Source organism: Manis pentadactyla, chromosome 9 (genome assembly GCF_030020395.1).
Source record: "Manis pentadactyla isolate mManPen7 chromosome 9, mManPen7.hap1, whole genome shotgun sequence".
Lineage (NCBI taxonomy): Eukaryota > Metazoa > Chordata > Mammalia > Pholidota > Manidae > Manis > Manis pentadactyla.
The window spans coordinates 127,547,546-127,566,763 of record NC_080027.1 but is presented as its reverse complement, the minus strand read 5'-3'; the positions used below and the strand labels follow the sequence as shown (position 1 = coordinate 127,566,763).

Below are 19,218 nucleotides of genomic sequence, written 5' to 3'. Positions count from 1 at the left end.
AATTCCACCATGTCGAGCAAAATCGTCTCCACTCCCTACAAGTCAAAGTATATTACATGGTAAAGGACTTGGCTGAGATGTTTTCGTTCTGTTATTCAGACGAAGGGCTTGCAAATACTGATAGACTTTAATCCAATATGAATCTCAGGCAACAAAATGTTTCGTAGATATTTGCCACGCCCTGTTTCTTGAAGCAGGTATGACAGTGGGGCAGATTTAGAAGGAGCCTTTGCAGAAATGCTGACGGGGATCCTTTACCTGAAAGGACAGGCTTCCCTGCATGGTGACACCAGAGGTGAGGGCTGGCGGCTGGCGGGGGTGGGGGGTGGACGGAGGCTGGGGGGCGCCCTCCTGGGGTCGGGGGCGTCACCCTGAGCTCCGCAGGACGAAGGGCGCATGCCCCGAGGCCCTCCGAAGGCTCCTACCCGCGTCCTAAATGCGGACGGCTGCAGTCACGTTGACCTGCGGTCGTGACTGTTCCCTATGGAGAATTCTCTCCTTAGAACCTTGTATCTATAGGTTATTAGTTAGCTTACAATATTCATTCAGATAAAGGATTGAAGATGCAGGGTTGCTTTTACATCAAAGCTGTTTTGCTATTTTTTGTACTTCTGTTATACTGGCTTTCATTTCTTTCATGCACATCTTCACGGGGAAAGTCTCCCTCTGCTCCTGACTCCCCAAGGCGGTGACTCCGCTGGAGTAGAGCTCCTTGCTCGCCTACTCATTCTCCTCTAGACACGTGTGAATTGGGAAGTTGGAAGAAAGACGGGGCACGTGCGCCAGCCTATCCCCACCCCTCTTTCACTGCGCGTGTGTCTCTGCCCCTCCCTGAAGAACTGGCCTGCCTGCAAAATGTAGGAACTCTTGGATGACCTTCTCCGCGGGGCAGTTTTCAGCCCACATGTTCGAAGGTGTACCCACCATCTTCAAAATCTCAACTGCAGCGGTAACAAGGCGACATTCTGTTTTGCTACCTACTTTATTCAGAACCTGTGTGGGGAAAGGTGCAATTTTATGAGTGCCTCAAGAACAGGAACTGTTTCGTGCACCATTTGAAGCCAACAAGCCCTTGTCTCCTGCACCACCATGGAGCATTACCAGCATATATTTGCCTGTATTTCCTACTATTATTATGACAACCCATTTTCTTTTTCCATTTGATTCAGAACTGTGTGTGTGCTGAACCACACACACACACACACCTTTTGGACACAGGAGGAGCCAGGGTGCAGGTGGGGCGGCTCTGCCCGAGCACAGGGTCAGGATTTCTTCATTTCCTCCTAGGGTGTCCCTCCTGATTCAGAGGTGGCACTTCTTCCTGGGCAGGAAAACCACCAAGACCCAGAGGGAAATAAAACTCTCCCTTCTCGTTTACTGTCGCAGCGACGGAAGCCTCTGCAGCATTCAGGCACCGAACGTTGACCCTTGTAAGAGCCGTGACGACTCGGTCCGAACCCTTGGAACAGGCTGACCTGGGGGCAAAGAGCTCCAGGCCTGCACGAGCCAACCCGCATGCACGCCGCTCGGCACCTTCGAGGTGGACAGCGGAGAACCATCTTGGTCCCGGGAGGCTTGGGGGTGACCGCGAACAGGGCAGGGGGGAAGCCAGGACGGCCCTGGGGGAGCAGCACGGGGCTGTCACCGCAGCTGCCGGGGGCCCCTCCGGGAAGGGTCAGTCACAGCCATGAGGGAAGAACGCGGAATGCCAAGGGCGGCCCTTCGGGACCCTTGGACTCTCTTTGAAGGTAACACGGCAAACCTGAGACCCTGTGGCTGCTGAAGGCTTCCCCTACTCCGTCCCGACCCCCAGGGCAGAGCCCAGGGCCCCGCAGGGGCTCACCACGGGTCCGGTCCGTTCAGCGATCTCTCCAAGGCAAGTTGGTTTTCTTTATAAAACTATGCTGTTATCTTGGAAACCGTCTTAACTTCAAGTCTTCTTAGCAGTTTTATTGGACATACATCCTTCCAGGTCCCACCAGAATGAATCAAAACCCCTGACGTTGCTGTGGCTGTTTCTAGGGAACACGATCCCGTCATCATGGCTCAGACATCCTTGAGGCTCCTCGGGGACGGGTCAAAGGCAGGATAAGCCCTTTTCCATTTGCCCAAGATAATGGCGGTGATGGGGACAGATGGGACGGAAGATGAGGCTTCAGAGGTAAGAGAAAGGATCTAAGAAACGCGGGCCCAAGTTTCAAGGTGACCATTGGCAGCTGGGCCAGCGGCCAGATGGGCCAGTGATCCCAAGAGCTATTACGGCTACGAGACTCCGAATGATCACGGGCGCTACAGTTTGATGGAGGTATTGTGTCCCCATCTGCCTCCTGCGCAGGCATCATGGTGCCCCAGCAATTTCACTGCTTTGAAATGATTTCGAGGCCTCTCCTTCGTGGTCGCCAGGTCTGCTAACACATTACGCGGTACGGTGCACCCAAGCCAGAAGACAGACCGGCTGCCATCACGGAGCTGCCTGAGGCAGTCCTGGTGGGACTGAGCTGAGCCGGAACACACAGTCTGTGCTCACGTCGGGCCATTTACACCCCGAGGACATCACTGGTTTGGTGAGGACGGACCCTGCCACACAGAAAAGGGCTTGAATACATTTTAAGAACCCAGGTGGTCCTTGCAATGGATCTGAGTTCTTCCAAATGCCTGTAGATTCATTGGAACGAACGTCCTATAGGAGAAGCAGCTCGTGTCTGATCCCGCAGAAGATGCCCCTGGCTGGAGTTTCCCCCCGTTGATGACACACATGCTCTAAGAACTGGGCAGGATATGATGGCAATCAACCAGCAATGACTGGCAGCTCTTTGTTATGCACTACCAAAGCAAGCGGTATCACCTGGCTAAAAACCAATAAATATTAATCAGATATGTGTCTATTTTTTTCCTGAAAATGAGCTAATGTATTTGATTAACCCTTGGATTCCCATTTTAAAATATGCTGGAATCAAAGAATAGGATTTATCCCCAAAGGATAATCTGAATATAACCCAGTGTTTATTTTTGTGATTCTTAGAGTTTAGGATTTTTCTTCGTCTAGCCTTCATTACGATGGTCAATTATTTTGAAAATCACCAAATAAGGACAATTTTGAAATCTAATTCTTTGAAATTTCTGCTCATTTTCATTGCACATACTTGGAAAGTTGCTATCCTCAAAGTTAAGATGTTTTATGATGACATTTCCTATAACCATATAGAAAGGTGGTTTTCTATTAATTTCAGATTTTATTTTTGAATAAGATAAAAGTTAATTACCTTGAGTACTTCTTACTTTGTTTTGAATCAACTTGATTATGAACAACTTAAGGGCAGGGAAAAAGTGGCTCTCGTGTTTTTGATACCCTCTTTCCCACGTAGCCAGTGTTTAAAATGAACAAGAGCTCAGTGACAGGTACTGAATTAAGGCTGCGCGGTGAGCCAGCCCCTATCTTTCCACCTTGACCATAGTCTATGCTATCCGACCAGCATCGCACCTGCTTTCTGCTCCTCAGGGACACCATGTGAATTTGACTTTACTATTTACATATATGGTGACGAATCCATGATAACACAGGAAGGTTTCAAAAACGACTTATGAATGAAGAGAAAACTAGATGCAAATCATGAACAAGTATTCTAATATAAAACTTTCTAATGAGAGTTTCTTAACTGACTTCTGTGGTAACTATTCAATAACATTTCAAAGACTGATTGGGGCACTTATTTTTCAGGGAGAAGTAATGGAAATTTTTCAGAATAGCCAATCTGACTTTAGAAGGCAATTTCAAATTTGTTGTAGATTTTCTTAGAATTTAGAGCAGTACTACAAACAGGAAATTACCACAATACCTTCCAGGGTTTTGTGATTATATTGTCCTTGATATTTAATAAAAGTTTTACCATAGTAAGCTAAACTGGCACATAGATACACTGATACATATTTTAAGATAGTGAATACCTTCAAAGATATTTTTAAGTGAATGAAAAATATATATAGTAAAAAATCATATGCAGCATATAATAAACACTCTACTGTTGTTTGTGAAATGAATGAGTTTCTGTAGTGAGTTTCACTCTCTGACATGAAATCAAGAACTATTTTTTTAGAAAGCTGAGAAACAACAAAAAAAACTTTTCGGGCAATGACTTACATGTCTGCTCCAAGACAGAAGTTGATTTGAGTCAGAGTTTCACATCGAGAAAGATGCAGGCGATCAATGCGTGAAGAATCAGGAGGAAGTAAGCCTCGTGAGTTGGCCAAGTGTGCATCTAAGCCAAATTTGAGTTGTTTATAGACATTTTAGAAAATGTCAGGAAAAATCTGAGAGGTGTGAGATTTTAGGACTTTAAAGTACATATTTTTAATCCTTGACAGACCCCACTGACCATGATCCAAGATGGAGGATGCCTACAGATTATATTTTTTAAACCATCAGGACACACACTGCTTTGATGCCCAATGTCCTCCCCAGAGGCAACCTTCAAATAAACATTCAAATAAAGACAGATCACAAAGGGGCTGCATTTCAACAGTTTAAAGGCACTATCCTTGAGGGTAATTTTGTCCCTTTGCAAGGATTATTGGTGGCTCCATTCAGCTGGATGGAGGCCATTACAAGGTGCCGTTCTCTGCCTTACAGACAAGTTCAGTGCATTTACTAAAATGCTTGAGATTGATTTTTAAATTGGCAACCATTACTTTTTTTTGAGGCATTGCTTCTATTTAAATGGAATAGCAGAATATGATATGTTGACTAGGTAAAGGAGATTAAAAACAGGCAAACTGGTGAGCCACAGGGAAATGTGGCTGAGAACAAAGTAGTTCATCAAAAAATATATCTAGTTGGTGTGGAAATGAAAGGTGTCTTCTCCACACTGGTCAAATTCTATCATGGTGACCTTCAAGAGAGTTCAGTGTACAGGGTACACGGATTTGAAATACAGAAGTAAAACAAAAAGTAAAGTAAAAAAATTTTCCATGGTGCTTATGCATGTAGTCTCCATGTCAATCTTTATCGTAAAGGAACTCATCACAGAGATTTGACCTGCACATCCGAGAACTGATTACCTATGATAATGTGAGAGGGGGCCGGCATCCTTTCTAGATACCATCTTTTATTTGTAAAATGCTTTATTAAACTGATGTTCCCCTCACCCTCACCTGTTCTTCCATATTTGAGGGCAATGATGCCATTTTAGGGTAGAAAAGCAGTTACATGCACAGGTGAGGAGTTCAGATGCCAGCCCTCCCTGTAGGTTTTATGGCATCTTGAACTTGCTAACTGCCTCATTTCTGTTTACTCATTTCCAGAGTAAGAATAGTAATCAGACTTATGCCACAGAAATTTTAATGTGAATTAGATGCATTGAGTGTAGTGTGATTTCCTGGTAGTAAGGACTAATAAATGCCCCTAGTTTTGTGACCTATATATGGGGCACGTGTTTGTTTACAAATGGAGAAGCTGAGCAGCAAACGTGTTAGTGCTTGTGTAGGAGGTTTGATGTTTCTGGTTGACACAGATTGACTCAGTTCCATCTTGTATTAGAACTAATGTTATTAACCAGATGGAACGGCTATGTTTCGTCTCTGTATGTTTCCCTTAATCCAGTCATTTTTAAAGAAACACCTGAGAAACTGCAAGAATTCTATTTTATCACTCCAGATAATTTACTCCATGAACTTGAGTTACTAGTTTCTCTTCTCAGGCCTCAGTTTCTCTGTCTATTGGAAATCTCTAAGGTCCTTTTCTCACTGAAAATAATATTGTTTCACAAACTAGGCAATCAAAGTCTTGAACTCTGAGGCTTGACTCTAATAAATAAATATCATAAATGAAGAGAAAAGGAACCCACATTTTGCTCATAAAACACATTGTTACATTTTATTTTACACACATCATTTAAGCTCTGATATTCTCTAGGGAAGCTCTTCCTTGGGCTTAACATCCCATTTCAAAAGAACTCATGATGAAAACTCACATGCATAAATTCAATTTAACACTGAGAGCAGTTACAGAATTAAAGTTTTCCCTACCAAGCTCAAATATGGTAATTAATAAAGCATTGTGTATTCACGTGTGCATACGGTATAATGTATCACTGCTTCACATGACAGACAATATCCAAATCTGATGTAAGCAAATATTTCTGAAAGTCAGTGTGATGTTCCTTAAATAATTAATTTCACAATTTCAGCTAAGAAACTACTTTCTAGATATACTACGATCTGCTGTTCCATTTTTTACATGTTACATTTTTCTCCTTCATTTCTCCCTTTCTAAAGATAAGCCTTATATGACTATTTGAATACAGTATTTTTTTAAAAAGAATGAAGAAAATCACAGACATTCCTGAAATTGCATACTTTGATGACACTTGATTTATGTGTGCTGTGGACACCCACAAAAGCAATTTAATTTGGGTCTATTTTTCTGTTTATACAATATTCTAGAGGCAGTGATAATTTTGGTGGACAAATCGGTTTAAGAAAGTCATTTCTAATTGTCTGCTTTATGACATGATCTTAATAGTTGTTGATTAAATTGTTATTTCCCAAAAGAATAATTTAAATCTTTTGTATAGACTCAAGTAGAAACAAAATTCTCAATATAGTTATAACATTTTTTATTTCAAGTGCATTTTTGTAATTCATTTTACAGTTATTAATTCACTTGATGTGGTATTTTCCTCCATGGATTCAAGCTGCACTCTTGATTTTTGGCATTTAAGCAGCATTATCTGTTTCCAACATTTGAAACTATAAGTTAAATTCCTTACATTCATTCCCTTGGAAAGTTCAGTATACATACCCCATGGTTATAACTAGTTTAAACCTAAAGCATAGCCTGAATTAACAAGAGAATTTATTTATCCAAGTTGTTCATCAACAATAAATCTGAATGAGTGTGCACTGCTAAAACCCGGGGTAAAAATGTGGGCAGTTCCTCAACAATCACTCAACGATCAACTTCCCTGCAGTGGAAAGAGTGGTGGTGCTTGCTTGAAATACACCTTAGGTAATGCCCGACGATGTCTATTTTGTGACTCTTAGTATTAATGTCTAAATCAGCATTTGGGAAACTGCTGCAGTCACATCATACGGTTGCAGTAATAATCCCTCTTTTTGTTGTGCAACCCAATGGTTCCAGATTTTTAAGGAGTTTACAAAGAATATCCAGCCCAAACGGGATCTTTACAAATATGTGACTATGATGTTTCCTGACCTTACACGGCTCATCAGTAAAATGCAATCAGAATTATCTAAGATCTCCTTAAGCTCTCATTTTACACATGGTACGTCAGTCAGGAAATCAGCAGATTCTGCTGGAGAATACCCTTCAGAAGGCACAAAGAGGAATCAAAGGCTACATACAAGGGAATTTAGAAAGTGATGATTAAATACTTGAAAGGAATAGTCTTGAATAAGTATATGTGACTACATTTCAAATAGTCTGGACCACTTGGCACATGTGTGACATACTGAAATATTCTGAGAGCACAGAAATAGTCAATCTGTTAATGATCTCAATTTTAGTTAATCTCCCAGGACTCTGAGACCCACTAACCCTAATTACCTAAACTACTGATAGAGAAACTGAGATCCAAAAAGAGTCACCCAGTTAATTAGTAACACATCTTACTGCTTATCCAGCACTCCTACCAGCTGTGTGACTATAATGAGAAACAAGCATAAGAATACTGATAGTTAATGAACCGACCAGAGTTTTAGAGAAACAAGAATAAAAATGACTCCAATGAATGACATTGACTGTAAAGTTATCTAGAGGGAAAGAATATTGGTAGCTTACAGGCTAAGAAAGATAATATGTGGCTGAGAAAAGAAAAGTTTCAATAAAAATGTAGAGACTATGCTCACATTTCTTCTGACTGTATTATAAGGAAAAACCTTTAAAGATCAGCTTTCCATGCTCTTGAATTCACTTTATAGTAAAAAGGTGATGTTCTTGAATAAATGATTTAGTAAACAAAACTTACGGAAGAAATAAATAACTTCTAAAAATGTTGTAGAGCAATATATTCTTCTAAGAAATGGTGAATTAAAAAAATTACTGTATTTTTTTTTCTTTTACACCTGGTATAAAAGATCAGAAGTCACATTTATTCAGGGCTACATTATACTCTGATTTGAACCTAAAAAAAAGATGGAGTCTTGCATACTTGTCTATCTCCCTCTTTAGACAGTATAAGCATAAATACTGTCTGGAGTAAGTTTTGCTAGTGTTCAATCTTGAAATAAGATTATTCAATTAGTAGTTCCTTAATGCAAGTTGAAAATGGTTTAGGTGGAGAGCAGTGTAAGTATCTAACCTAGTAATTTAGTTGTATCTTTCCTCTTTAGGCATTAAGATCTGGACTTAAGTTGTAAATTGACTATTGGTATTGCTCTATAAACTGCTACCTCAAAAAAGAGATTTATAGAGAAAAAATATATTTAGACTCACCATTATGTGATTCTGTAGTTTTTCTCCCCAAAGACTGTTTAAGATGACACATGACAGTAAGGGTGCTGACACAGATTCTACTCTGTTGCCTTGACCCCAGTGTCAGTAGCATTAAGGGGTCTCTATGCAATTCATTGCCACATAGTTTATGCAAATCCAGGTAATACTGTGCTCAAGTAAGGATCTTGGTTTCAATACACTTTTTCAGAAATGCATTTGCACCTTTTTCTTTATTTAAGGGAAATCTGGCTCCAAATGAAGAGACAAAAAAAAAAATTCCTAATGTCAAAGCTCATTTCTTTACTATGCTATTGTTGATATTTTCTTAGCAAATCAAACCAAAGGTAACTTTTGTGGCTCCTTAGAATATTTGTAAATAAGCCTTCTTACAAGACACTATGGAATAAAATATGAAAATTAATATCCATGCATGTAGTGACCTATCATACATGCTCTATTATGAAAACAACAAAATTAGAACAATGGAGACTGTGTTGAAGTACAGGGCTTTAACCACATTGCCACTCCCTTATGCAATGTGAAAACAGTTAAAATGTAAAAGACTCACTTCTGAAGAACTTGAATGAAAAGGAGGTAGGAGGCATAGTTTCTCAATTTCTGCAACCAAGGAAGTAAAGTGAGGCATGGAGAAGAAATCTTTCGACTTACATCTTTATATTTAATCACGATTATGTTTTTTTAAGCCAATAAATAAATAAATACTATTTCCAACGAATATGTTCATTTGAAAATTTTCCAATAATTTTAAGGTAAATTTAGAAACAGTGAATTCAAGAACTTCATATTTGATACCTTTTTGTTTTTTTAATTGTTTTTGGTACAAAAGTAGGTGACCAAAGTGTAAAAATGGAGATATGACAGATGACCTAGCAAACAAAATATAGTGATTATCTCTATAGCCAGACGGACATAAGGAAATGAAAATGGGATTGGGGTCTTCCACTATAGATAGTTTATAGTTTTTTAATAGCTTGGAGTAAATAAAAGTATTAAAAAAATAGTAATTCTTGGTGGTAGGAACATGAAGAGGTATATTATATTGGTTTAACTTTTCAGTGTATTTTGAAAATTTCCTAAGTTAAAACTGAAGATTTTTTTTTACTTTTCATTCCAGCTAAATAATGTGTTGATATATGACTCCAGTATAATTTTTAAAACTGTTTTCTTCATAAGTTAGATATTTTACTTTCTTCAGAGCTTAAAAATATATATTTAAAATGAGTAAATATATGTAATTTAGAGAATTGTCTGTTTAAACATTCAGCAGAAAGTAAAATCCTAAATCTTTCTAATGTATTCTGATATCTGAATAACTTTATTTTTCCCTTTTATAGTTATATAGTTAATTTTGAGTCATTTCATATGCTTTATGCATGTCAGCTACATTTCAGAGGTGCAAACATGGTTATTTTATTCAAAATATCAATTCATGAATGTATATAAATGGACTTATCCCTTATATTTATCAAACTGTGTAAATGCAGAAATATACTTCCTAGAACTGCTGGAACTGAAAACCTTTACTGTATTACAGGATAAAATAGGAGGGCATTTTGTGTTTTCTTCTCTTAGCTAATGAAATTTTTTAAAGTAAAATTAATCCTTTTTAAAAACAAAAACAAAACTTAAAACATGAACTTTGTGTATGACTGAGAGCATATATGTGAAAATTTAAAACAAACCATCATAATGCTTTTCCAGGTTCACTTCAAAGAGAATCTGTTTAGACAGAGATCACTGTTTTAAATATTCTTGCCAAACTTCATCACAAGGGTAAATGCACCAAGCTGGCTTACTTTAAATTGCACTTGAACAGCCTCAGTTGTATTTAAAGAAGGGTTATCGTCACTCTCTGTTAATTATAAAAGGAAGTGGATGTAAGTTTACAGATCTTAACTTTTTTTTTAAAGTGGGCGTCGTAACTACCGGACTGTCTTCATGCCTGGTGCTCTGCTCATTCACAACCCGAGGCGTGCACGCCCCGTCCAGTGAGGGGAAAGCACGTGCAGGGATGTCGCCCCTGGACGGGGAGTGAGGACGCCGAAGGCCACAACCAGGCCTAAGGAAGCATCACTGGACAGACTCGGGACTCCGTGGCAGGTGCAGACGACCCACTGCAGCATCACCTGGCTGCTCTGATTTTCTTCTTTTAAAGATGTAGAATAATCTGTCAATGCAATTAATTTTTTTCATTGTTTTTCTCCAGTTTTTTCCCCCTCTTCACAGAGATTTAAAAAAATAACCCTTTTCTGTCCTCAGACTAACCAAAGGATGGATTTCTTCACAGTTGCTGCTCTCAGCTTAAACCTTTGCGTCCTTTTAGGGCGAACGGTGCTTTGCTAACGGCTTCGAACAACCAGGGCGGGCTGAGCGCCTCCGTTTCTCCCGGGATCTGTTGACGACGGGGAGCGACAGGGCCGCCAGAGCCTCTCCTGTGGGCGTGTCTGCGACACACCCAGGTGCTTAGGCTTCACGTGGAGTTTGTCTAGTTCTGATTTTTCGTCACACAGAGATCACATTTACATGTGGGGTTCTAGATGATCCACGTGTGTGATGCGAACGTCTGTGATCGCCCTGTTGACACATTCTCATCATTTTGGATGATCTGGTACGATTCCCACTCTCCTTGTGGACATAATCTCTTTTCACATCTAGGTTTTATTTCTCTAGTCCAACGTTTGCCGAAGAAGTTAGGCCTTTCAAAGTAATTTTCCTGCAGGAAACAGGCTAAATCAAGTATGAAGAGAGACCCCCCTTCAAGGGCATGAGTCGAGAGAAGATACCCTCCGAGGTGAGCAGAGTCCCTGCTGGAGGCCGGAGCTGCCCACTCGGATCCAGGGTGATCTTATCGTTCTGGTTACAACCCTGCAGATTCCAGATTCCAAAGACATCCATATCGGCCCTACATTTACTCCTCTGATGTCACAGAAATCCTGTTAGCCCCACTTCCTTCCCAGTTTAAAAATAGACAGTTTTCTAAAAGCATAGCTCTGAGTGTGAACCGTAGTTGCATAATTAAGGGAGAAGTGGAGTCTTGTGTAGCCAGAAAAGGCTGCGAGCATCGCGGACCGGGTGGGGAGTCCCGAGTGTGCAGGTGGGCTGCAGTCTGGGGAGAGACCCCTCGGGGGTGTGAGAACGGACCCCAGCGGTGCCCCGGGAGAATTACAGGGGCCTGGGCTTCTCAGGGATCTCTGCCTCCGGCCACCCCCGTCTCGCAGATCAGGAAGGGGGCCCCGCGAGGGGCACGCATTTCACAGAGTTGCAAAGCTTTCGCAGCTGGGCCCGATGTCTCCTCATTCACCTGTAGCATCGGGACGCGCAGGAAGACAGAGCCGCGGCTCCCATCCACGACCCCGTGGAAGTACGTGTATCAGAACTCATTTAGTACTTGTGCTTATCTGTGACCCTGCAGAATCACAACCTATTTCTCAGAATATCAGGGAAGAAGAGGAAACGGGAGTAGCTCAGAATTCTACTCCTAGTTAACCTAGTTAGCCTAGTTAAGCCATCTGTTTGGAACATCTTAGCTTCAACCACCCAAAAGTACACCACCAATATGATTTTAATAATCCTTGCCAAGATCACATGCTCTGTCACCTCCTGTATACAGGGTTAGATTCATTGCGAATTAAAATCTATTAATTTAAATGTAAACCAAGCTACAAATATGTATAATTTAATACCTTATATCTGTATTTTGCTTAATTATCTGTTTATATTTTAATTTCTTAAGCTTCTAAACACATTTTTTAATCTGTTATAAAAGAACCGAGTGGGCTAAATCATTGGCCCATAGTCTGTGTTTTTGATGGATTTTTATGGTTCATAAATCAGAGGAGAATCATCAGATATGAGATGTATTAATGAACAGATAGGCTTCATGGCATAATGAGAGTTCTAATATTTTGGTAACACAAATTGAGTCATATATATGTATATATATATGGCAATCTCAAAAATTTAAATTTTACAAGTTTCATTAGAAAATGACCTCATATGTTGGTGGTTTAGAACATGGCGTCATAGTCGTGAACCCCATAAACAATCACTACTCAGATTTTGTGTAATTTCGGTGCAAAGAAATTCTAATTGATTTCATCAGCCATAAGATGAGTTTTTCAAAAGCCTGCACTAGCCTGGCTTTTGATGAGGCATCTCATATTTGATAATTGGCAGATTTGATTGAGATAAAAGGTTACCTGAACGAGAATGAGCAAAAAATTCCAAATCAGAAACAGTGCTGCTATGAGGCCAGTCTTTTTTCAATAATACTGATCATTCATTAGGAGTTTTTCTTACATATTTTTTAAATAGGCACTTTTAGTACATGTTTCTATACTTATTAGTCAAAAACAATGTCTGTATCAAAGGATAACTTGTTTTTGTCTAACACTTTTAATGTTCTAAAGTTAAATTTTTCAAGAGAAAACATCTTTGACTCCTTGCAGTAATAGATAAACTATGAAGAAAATTACTTAAGAACTTGTCAAAAAGAAAAAAAGCCTGAAAACTGACATGCCCGCTTTTACAGTATATACGATTTGCTAAGCTACACAGACTATGGAGATCATCTTCAGTTCTTGGCATCTTTTACCAGCCCAATCCAAATGAAACCTCTGGAAAAACTATTTTTCTTTCTATCATGACTACACACAGTGAACCAAGAATTTTAGGGAGTGGATATTTTCATGGCAAATTTAAAAGCATGTATGTTCCAATAATGATTTATTCAAGTGAAAAGGAAAATAAATTTAGTGTCATCATTTTTTCTTCTTAATCCAATCATTATACCAGTGTTTTTGTGCATTTTTTAAACCAATACACTGCTTACCAGCTTGTTGAGAGGGTCTTGGTGCATAACTTTTGTGTTTAATTACTTGTGGTGAAATGGCACAAAGAGCCACCTCAAATCATGTGCATTGAGAATTCGCCTTGCAGCAGTCTTAATATTAATAAAAATGAAGTGTTTTCAATTTGTTTGGATTGACTGGTAAGGGAAAAACAAAGAAAACTGAGGCGGAGAGCCTCACAGTCCCCCACTGGCTTCCCCACTGGCCCTTCCTCTGCACACGGTCAATTAGAACTGCGAATCCTGTGCTGATTTCATTCGCTGGAATTTTTCAGCAGGTCAGGAAGAAAGCTGTCACTGAAGGGAAAATTCTCATCTAAATAAGAAAGGAGCATGTGGTCATCTGGCCTTCACTATACAAACCAAAAGTTATTTCGGCTGAACTGCAGGCTTGATGTTGAAAAAGATGTGCCGAAAATCAACCCCAAGTCTGTTTACGGTAAAATATCCCAAATGTTTCTTTTCAACCCTCCAAATATGCAACACACAGTTCATTTCCTATTTGTGATTCCTGAGTGCCTCCAACCCCGGGCCTCCCTGAGCTGGACTGGGTTTCAGGCAGTGGACATTCAATCACTCACAACACTTCCTTCAGGACCACGGAGCGTTTAAAAATTGTGAAAATAACTTGGATAGTTTTCACTCAAATTAATTTTGAGTGTTGTCTGCATGTAGGGTGGGAAGAATAAAATTTGAGACACGAAGCAAAGCAAACCAATTTCCCTCCTTTTTTCACTGTGACTTGGGGTTCCTGTGCAGTCCCTGCACGGTGCTGAGGCATCTACTCAAAATCATTTCAGGCCCTAACCCTAAAGGCTGGGTTTAGAAAATACCCAGTCTTTCTTTTCATAAAGAGAAACTGTGAGTGTCCTGTTAGAAATCATCTTCAGAGTGGTAAGAAAGAGTTTGGGTTTAAATGACATTTTATACTGTTTGTCAAATTAGGGTCATAGCTTTAGGTATGATTAAAATATTTTTTGATATGAGGCATTTGCATAATTATATCATCAATACATTATATTTAGCCAATATCTCAGCATGTCCTTCCGCTAGCATAGACACAGATAGGGGACACCACCATCCAAGTTTCATCACATTAAAATATGATAATATTCTAATTGAAGTATTCTAACTTTCTAACTCAAGGGTATGTAAAGAACGAGTTATAATACAAGACCAACAATTATCTTTAGTCACCACTCTATTCAAAAACGCTAAATGTATACTGTATATACTATACACATGTACAAGAACACATGGTTATAATATCAACATATATGCTAAGCAAGAGTGTAGGTTTTCACTAAAGATAAATAATTGAATTAAGAATATTCTAATATATGAAACACAAGAATCTTGATACATCCCTGACAAAGATATTATTGGTTGTTTTGTGTATTTACTGTTTGTTCTGCCATTCCAAATAAATCATTACTATTGTGTCAGAAGAATAAACTGTACTATAGTAAATTGTTCTTTCTCTGTTATGCTCTGAAAAACCATTTGTTCTTCAATTGGCGTTACGTAGTTCAATTATTTCAATCAAGTCCATTATCTTTTCTTTGAAAGATGCCTTTTTAGTAACCTGTATCTCCAATGGGCAATGTCATGTTTTGTTTTTAGAAAGTAGATGAAATTTAAATCCAACTACTTGTTCATGTTTTTATCTTTGATAAAACAATTATATAATTCATCCTGGGGCAAGAACTCTACTATCTATTGGAAGAACTATTCATGTAAAAATTATCAAGTTAGGCCCAGGAATTCCTCAAAAAAGTTGTTTATTAGTTTACCCTGGCATCTTTTCCCATAGCATGTCACCTAACTTGTATAGATTGTTTTTCTTTTCTAAGTACAAAATCTGTCCATTCTTTAAACTATATACTTCTCTCAACAATAGTAACATGGAAGCAAAAAATGAACAAAACGCTTTTTCACTTTTTGAAAAATAATCACACAATCCATGGGCAAAATGGGCTCATTAATTTGTGTGTTGGTGTATAAATCATGCTGTTCATACACACGTTTTCCAAATCCTTTCAAAAGGAACCCTTTTTTTAATGTTCAAGAGAAAAGTATTATGAGAAAATTCCAAATTTAGGAAAACAATGTATCAAATACTTGGTATGTAAGAACTGGTAAGCCATTCTACATTCATGAAGATTAATTTAAATTACTTATCGAAACTTGGTAATTTAGAGACATTACGTATACACAGTTGCTCTATATTTATATCTCAGATAGGGCAGCAAGTTTTGGTAAAATTATTAAACTTTGTTCTATTTGAGTTGTGAAGTAAAATAAAGTACTTAGAAATACACATTCTTAAACACCTGAACACTTGTTTGGTGGATAACTGCTTAGTGTAAGACCCATAAAATACACTTGGAAATCAATACAGACACTGTATCAGCCCTCAGAATTTCAACCCAACTTTCATCTAACCCAGAGCACATCAAAGAAGCATTACTTTTAAATCATTCGTATGTATTCTTCCCTTAAGCCATCAGTGAATCATAAACATGATTTAATGGCTGCAAAAATGTAAATGGCAAATAAGAATCACGAAGTCATAACATATATCAGTATTGTAGCATTTGTGCCCAAATGATTTCAGAATGCTGACCATTTCTGTATCCTATCCATATCATTCAGCCACCTCTGAAATGTTCAGCCAGCATGTGACTAAGGCTTCCTAGAACCAGGGAACTGCCTGACTCCACATATCTTGGTAAGCTGCCCACACTGCCCCGTAAACACATCTGCAAGAAAGAGATGGCTACAGATAAAATGGTCCTTTCCCGTGGATGCCGGTTAATCCCACAAACATGTGAACTTCCTATGGGCACCCGCCCAAAGACACTGGAGAGGGGGGCGACTGTAAATGCCGCCCTCAAAGGCGAAATTTTATATGTGAAGACATCACCAGTAAACCTGGGTTTCCTTGAGATATAATGCTATAATTGCCTGGCTGAGCATGTCTCTTGAGTGTGTGTGTGCGTGTGCGTGTATATGTGAGTGTGTGTGTGTGTGTGAGTGTGTGTGAGGGAGGGAGGGAGAGGCAGTGGGAGAGGCGCTTAGAGAACAGCACCCGTCAGAAATCATACCACCTTCTGCAAGAATCTTTCCACAGACCTTTGACTTCTTCCAGATTTCACAGCTTAAGTCCATTCAAAAATGCATTTCCCACACAAGCAATGTTTTGTCTAGTTAGCACACTGTTAACGCTCCGGTACCCCGATGCGTCCATCGACAGATTTCTGTACCAATTGAGGCGTGTGTGTCTGTAGAATATGGTGCAGTTGCTGCACCGTCCCTCGAGACCTGCCTTTGAACGGGTAAAACGTCTTAGTTTTAGTAGGAATGAAAGGGTTAAAAATCGAGGCTGTCTGGGGTAAGAGAAAGGGGATATTGTTGTCTTTAATCTTTCCGCAGTGTGCGTAAGGCTTGCATCCCGGATCTGCAGAGACTGGAGTAAGCTCCGCATGCACCGCGTGCACAAGCTGCCGGGTCGCAGAGGGGGGAGCACCTGGCTGGCGTCCAGACAGGCTGGGGCTCCGGTGGTGCTGGTGCTCATTACGTCCAGCCTTCAGGTGTCTCGGCGCTCAGTGGGCGGCGGCGGGGGAGGTGCAGATAACAGGAGAGCAGACAAAGAAAAAAAAACGCTGTATTTTAAAAAGATTATGTGAAAATATGTGTCCAAGTCCTCTTTAAAAAAATGAATCTTAGCGTCTTGGACTTTCATAATTAGAACACAGGCGCTGCACCGGCAGATCTCTTTAAGCCGTAATTAGTTATGTCTGGAGCCTCTGAATAATTCCTTTCAATAATTGATGGAGTTAATATTCTCTTTTAAAAATGAGGAGGGCAATGTTTTCTTCCAAACTCTCTTTTTGTTGGAGGCTTTGTTGTTCGAGCTCTTCATCAGTCAGGATCACATCAATTTGATTTGCTTTTTAATTTCTTATGAGACTCAGTTTATAACTTTACAAGGATTTGGAAGATTCTAGAAGTAAAGGCATAATGTGCTGCTCGGTTACCCTAGCTGAAGGTAAAAAGAATACTATAGGATTATTCTCCCCCATTTGTTTCCAGTTATTTTATAAATAAAAAAAAAATGCTTTGTATGTTGCTTCTGTTTGAAAGTCCATCAAAAAATCTTGCCATGTATGTAACTCAGACGCTAACCATATCTCCTGCCTGCTAATCGGAAGAAATCCTGAATTGTTTTATTCCTCAAGCATTCTTCTTCAGAGACGCTTCCGCATGCTTCCTCCCCACCCCCACGTCCTCACCCCACCCTATTAGGAATTAAAAAAAAAAAAAAAATCTTTCTACATGGAAGGTGGACCCTGATAGAGAAAGCTGTCTTTTCCTTCTATCTGTACACTGGCCACTGTCAGTCCCCTTTCACTTCTGCTAGGAGTTCATTTCACATTTTGTGCACTAAAACCTTGAAGCCAGGTCGGTCTCTATTATTATTATGAAATGCAAAGTGGTGGTTAAAAAAATAAATAAAAAGGAAGCCCTGGCTTGAAGCTGTTGTTCAGAATTTAAGAGCTGTTTGCCCCCGTGTCTGAGCAGTGTTTCCTAGCGAATTATGGTAACTGTCAGATGTCTGGGAAGTCGATGGTACCCTTGTCAGTGGGGTCAGCAAAGTTTGTCTTTTATTTTTCTTGGGGACAGATCAAATCTGATTAGACACAAAGAGCGAGAAGAAGTGAGCTAAGTACCTATGTGTGCCTTCATTTTTCCTTACGAACAAAGCAGTGCCTGGGGCAGTGTTCCGGGGTGCCGCCTCCTGCAGCTACTCTTTGGAACGCCTGACTTTTATTTCTAATTCTTGATCTTGAACATCATAAAACATGCAACAATTGTCCCTGAAATATTTTTCTGCCGGCTGAAGGCCCTTAGGTGCACATATAAAGAAGCACCCTACAAATCTTCAAGTATTCGATGTGTATGACATAAAACTATTTTCATCAGCACATTGGATGGAAAGAAATATATACTCACAATTTCAAAATGGTCATTTGTGCTAGTTCCCTGTCTCCGGAGGCACAGCAGCGGCTGTGGCCAGACTGTCCCTGACGCAGGTGCAGAGTCCCCGTCCCCACGCAGGGGGAAGGCAGGAAAGCGCTTCGTGAAGTCTCCCGGAACTCCCGCTTGTGCTCAGGCATCCCTTGCTCCCGTGCAAGCTGTACTATTCTGCAGTTCTGAATTGAACTAAATTACAGCCCATGTGAAAGACAGGGGCAGCGGGTCATGTGGGAGACACACAGCCCTCCGATTGGCCCCGAGACGCAGCCAGGCATCCTGCCTTTTCCACCATTGGTGAAGAGTTAAAACTGAAAGCATCTGGACCCTCCTCTTGAGCTTATTTGTCCTCTATGTGTGGAAGAATGACTGTAGGATTTTACAGTGACAGAATGAGTTAAGAGAGGGACTGAAGTCACCCCGCACAGGCTGGTGGGAGGAGACCGGAGGCTCGGCCCTTCCCAGAGGTCTCTTTCCCTTCCGTCCCCCTGCCCGGGGAAATGCCTGTCCGCCTGTCGGGAAAATGTTTGTCTGTTTGTTTGTTTTCCCCAAGCGAACTTTGGAGGTGACAGAAAGTAAATCATCATCTCATTCCTTTGAGAACCTCAGTCACGTTTGAAGCACAAACTCATTTCTTTTTTCTGTGATGAATTTTCAGACTTTATTGTGGTATATGTACAGAAGCTTTCTTGCAGTCGTAAACAAATAGGCTAAATTGTTCATTTAGTGACACCAGACAGAATTCACTTTTTTGAATAGCTGTTAGGCTTTGGAGAATGCAGCGGGGGAAACATAACTCTGGAAAAGATTAAAAGGCAACAATGTCAAAGAAATCAAAGAACAGCCTTCAACTGGGCAGGGA

General features: G+C 40.1%; 1 long non-coding RNA gene across 1 annotated transcript in view; it reads right to left on the bottom strand.

Moving 5' to 3' along the window:
• LOC130684990 (uncharacterized) overlaps nt 1–18,558 on the bottom strand; it is a 68,960-nt gene extending 50,402 nt beyond the window's left edge. The window contains exon 1 of the long non-coding RNA XR_008999469.1: nt 18,336–18,558. This is a non-coding gene — a long non-coding RNA (uncharacterized LOC130684990). The remainder of the gene's footprint in view (nt 1–18,335) is intronic.
• Nucleotides 18,559–19,218: the final 660 nt, after the last annotated feature.